Genomic DNA, 4,686 nt, shown 5'->3' with positions numbered 1-4,686 from the left:
GAGGGAAAAAAGAGGGGGGGGGGGAAAGAGAAAAAAGAAAAAAGAGAAAGGAAAAAAAATGAGCCACACTAAACACACTCACTCAGGGACTGCAACACAAGCTCAGCCCTAATTAGACATCAGAGAATCCACGTAGGAGCTGACTCTGTCCTGGAATGGACACTGGACACAGCTACAAGGGTGGGTGATGGGTGCACTGAGCTGTGGCCTCCTGCTCAGACAACCCCAGGCCACCGTCCACCCAGAAGACCGGGGTGGACACCGGGTTACCTTCAACCCAGGTTCAAGGTCCCCCCAGGAGATGGGGCTGGGCACAAGGTCCAGCCTGGCTGGGGGTTCAAGAGCTTAAATGGAGCTGCTGGGCCATGGTGGGGGGGCAGGTGAAGGTTTCGGGGCAGTGAAGGCCTGTGGGTGGGCAGTGACGTTTTACAAGATACCTTTAAACCGAGGATGATTTCCCTTCCCTGTTGCGACAACATCTGGAGAGATTTTGCTGCCTTCTGGCTCCTGCATCATGATTTCTGCTGAAATTAGGAGGCTTAGTGAAATTACTCCCTAAAGAGAAAAAAAAAAAGAAAGAAAAAAACCCCAAAACCAAAACCCCCAACAAACATAAAAGCAGAAAAAAGGGAACAATTTCCCCCCAATTCACATATCTCCTTGACGGGGCGCTCAGGAAGCAGCAGGTACCCGGGGCTGCCCTGCACCACCCTGCCCGTGCGCCAGGCTCCCGGAGAGGAGATTTGCTTTAAAATCAGATGAATTCAAAGTAAGAAACACCCTGGATTCCCTTCGCTGGCTCAGGGACCCTTTGGGCACCACAGAAACTCATTTTCCTTTTTTTTTTTTTTTAGGTTCATTATCCGCCACAGAAAGGTGGTTGGGGGGGGTTCCCACACCCCGCGGCCCCTCGGTGCTGGCGGGGGCCCAGCCAAGCCGGGTCTATTCTTAGCCGGCGGGTGGCCGGGCAGGAGCAGGCAGGGTGCACAGGGCTGCGTTCCTCACATTCCCCTTCCCCGGGGACAAGGAGCGCCTGGAAATACGCAGCCACAGCTTGGCAGCAGCCAGGGGCCATCAGCAGGGGCCACCCCAGGTGGGGGAGATGGGGGGAGGCAGGGGACAGACGTGTCACAGGGATGAGGTGAGCAGTGGTAGGGACCGGGCACTCCCCATCCCTGCCAGCTCCCTGCCCGTGGCTTCAGCCCCTGGCCGGCGCCATCCTTCCCTCCCCGCTGCTTGAGCAAGGCTGAGGGGGGGTAAAGGTGAATTTGGGAGTGAGGGGCAAGTGGGAGACCCCGAAGTTGTTCCCTCCTAAGCAAGCTCAGACTCCCCTCAGCCCTGTGGCTTGTCTAGAATTCCCTACCAAGGGGGACAGGGGCCAGATCCAACCCAAATGACACCCCCACCCTTCTGACGTCCCCTCCATCCTCCACCAAGCACCAGGCCCCCGGGGGTGCGAGCCGGGCTGACCTCCCCCCCAGCCCCACAAATTCCACCCCCCTCTAGCGTGGGTAGCATCCCCCTGTCCCGCTTCCTTGGATCGCCTCAGCAGCAGGACCCCAAAGCAGGCTCTGCCCATGTCTCCCCCATGCTGGTGGGGACAGCCCCCACCCCTCGGGGCTCCCCATCGAGCTGACACCGTCCCCGCCGAGGCCTCGCAGGCGGCGGGGAGACAATTGCAGCAGACTGACAGTGCTGCAGCCCTGAATGATGGGGGGAGCGTGTGGCCAAGCCCTTGGCCCTCAGCTCCTCTCCCCCCATGCCCAGGAGGTTTCCAGCCAAACAGCCCCGCTGCAACCGCTGCCAGCACCCCCCTCCCACGGCCGCATCCTGCCCTTCCCTGCAGCATCGCCGTGAGTTATTGCAGCCGCCTGCTCACCCCATCCATCCTCCCAGCCCTAAGGACTGCGGGTGAGTCATGAGCCTGCCCTGTGCCTCAGTTTCCCCCGCCGAGCGGTGAGGACGGGCAGGATGCCAGCGTGGCTGCTGTGAACCGAGCGTGACACATTCCGGAGCCAAGTCCCCATGGCTTTTCCTGGTGCTTCCAAGTGGGAAACGGCTCTTGTCCGGAAACAATGGCCATGACTTGATTTTAATGTCACCGAGTCCTTCCCAGGTTTGGGGCCTCCCATCGGGCCTCCCCTGGGATGGCGTGGCGGAAAGCCCAGGCTGATGAGGGTTAATTTTGGCTGCACATTTAACCATTGTTTGGTTTGGGTGGTTAGGGTTTTTTTTTTTATACTTGGCAAACAAACAGTACAGCAGCGAAAGCCTGGAAAAATACATCAGGATTTGGAGTGGTGGGGCAGAGAAGGGAGCCAGGACAAGGAGCTTCATTCCCCCTGCAAAAGCCATTCACAGCCTCAATTCCTCCCTCCCCTGTCACATCCCTGGAGCATCCTCTAAAAGTGAAGGGCAAAGCAGGGGCACGGACCGTGCCAGGCAGCCGGGACACCCGAACCTGTCTGGGGACAGCCCTGGTGTCTGCACGCAGCTTTGGGGACCACGCGAGCCCCGTCTCTCCCTCGCTGGCTGTGTTTGCAGTGCGGCTCTAATTACAGAAATGTGAAGAAATGCCTTCTCTGGTTGGCAAACATTTCTCCCAGCAAGCGCCAGCCGGCAGCTGCCGTGCTGGGATTTGAGTGGGTGCCCGTCCCCTCCATCCCACACCTCCCACCCCACATTCACACTCCATTTCACGGCTGTACCCCCCCTGCCTGACGTGCCTGCGCCTGCCTGGGGCAGCCCCTCGCTGGGTGGGTGAGAATTTCCTGCGCAGATTATAATTCCCTGCGCTCCCAGGTGGCTCCTTACGCACTTGTGCTGCAGGAGCAGGGAGGGGGAGGACACCCTTGGGAAGCACTCAGGTCTCCTTTGCCCTGGAAATTGGGTGGTTTCCCACTGATTCCCCGGGATGTGGGAAGGAAGGAAAGAAGGGGAAAAGAGCAAAACCTCAAAAACACTCGAGGAGGAGGAGGAGAGGAAAGAACTGAGCAAGGGTGGAGAAGGAGGAGGAGGAGAGCAGGGCAGACAGAGAGGATTACTGCTCGGTTGAATTAGAGGGAGCCCTTCAGCTGCCTTGAACAGCAGGAGAATTTGCCCAGAGACCCCAATTCTTCCTATTCGGGATAAAATGTAAGCACAGGATTAACTGCAAGCATATGCTTAAGACCCAGGGAATTGAAAGAAGTCTGGGCATCAAGTGCTCCAAGGAGGGCAGGGAGGCAGGGCATGGACCGGCAGCATCATGGGTGACCCAGCTCCACAGGGATGCACTGGGAGGACTGGGAGAGCTGTGGTGGGATTAGAAGAGCCATGGGGGCACTGGGAGGCTCCTGAAAGGGAATGACACGACTCCACCTGCGAGGGCTGTATGGGGGAGAGGGTTGGGGAGAGAGACTCTTCCATCAGCCCTGTGATGAGACTCCCTGGCCAGAGAAAGGGGGATCGAAGTGGCCCAACTGCCATGCCCAGCAAGACAAACCTTCCTGGGGTCCCTCCACAGACCCAGCCCTGCCCTGCCCCATGCCCACTGGTGCCCCTGCTCCCCGCCGGGGAGGGCTGCGAGCCCGCACGTGCCCTCAGCATCAGACACATCCGTGTCCACGTGACGTGTCCGTGAACATCCCGGACTGATTTATGGGATGAGAGGAGGGCAAGAGACCAACCTTAAATCCTGACTGCCTGGTGATTAATAACCATAATTATGATCATATTAGCTGTAGTAATAATAGTTTGCTTTCACTTGCAGAACTGGCCATCCAGGAATCTCAGAGCGGTTTCACAAGGCCAAGTGACCAACGTCCCTATTTTCTAGCAAGGAAATTGCGGCACAGAGCTGTCTCCCTCGAGTCACCCAGTATATCAACAAGAAAACAGAGAAGGCAGGAGTCTGGACTCTGTGTCCCTCTCCCTCCCCCATGCCATTAAGCTGCATCTGTGTAATATAGAGCAAAACATCCTCCACGACTCGCAGTAAATCACGGCAGAGGCAGTGTGCAGAGTGGATGGGGGGAGATAATGGGTTTTTCACCCTCTTCAACAATAGAACAAGTTTTTCTCCACTGGGGAAGGCTGACTTCTATAAGAGATGGAGATAAAAGCAGCAGCGGGGCTCTGAAATGGGCCTGAAAGGGCACCTGCCTTTGCTCAGCCACTTGCATTGCTGGCCCAAGGACAGGAGGCAACTCGGCAGCATCGGCGCGGGTTGAGTGCCCCACGGGCACGGCCTGGTCCCTGTGGGTGGTGCTGAGGTGCACTGGCATATGAATTGAAAATCCCAGCAAAACACTCCTGCTGATGATAATGGACCGTAATCCTCTTAGACCAATTTCATGCCTGAAGAATTGTGCATAACAAAATAATCATAGAAAGCCCCTCAGTGGACACTGTCCTTAGCAGTGGGCCCGGGAGAAGAAGGCCGGCCGGAGGGGATGTCTCGGGTAGGAAGGGGAGCTGGTCCTCCCGGCCTTCACCCCTGAGGGGCACCGAGAGGTGGGCAGGAGAACTGAGCCTGGGGCTGGACATCAGCTCCGGCAGAGCAGCATCGCGGCGGGACCCCGATGTCCCACAGAGCCCGGGCACCCCCCGCCCCCCCCGTGCCCTGCAGAGCCCGTGGGACCTTCTGCGGCCCCAGAGCCCCGGGATCCCCCCGGACCCTCCGTGTCCCCCCGAACTCCCAGGGCC

This window comes from Athene cunicularia (assembly GCF_003259725.1).
Source record: "Athene cunicularia isolate RWA chromosome 27 unlocalized genomic scaffold, athCun1 chr27_part1, whole genome shotgun sequence".
Classification (NCBI taxonomy): Eukaryota; Metazoa; Chordata; class Aves; order Strigiformes; family Strigidae; genus Athene; species Athene cunicularia.
Note: the sequence above shows the minus strand (reverse complement) of the source record.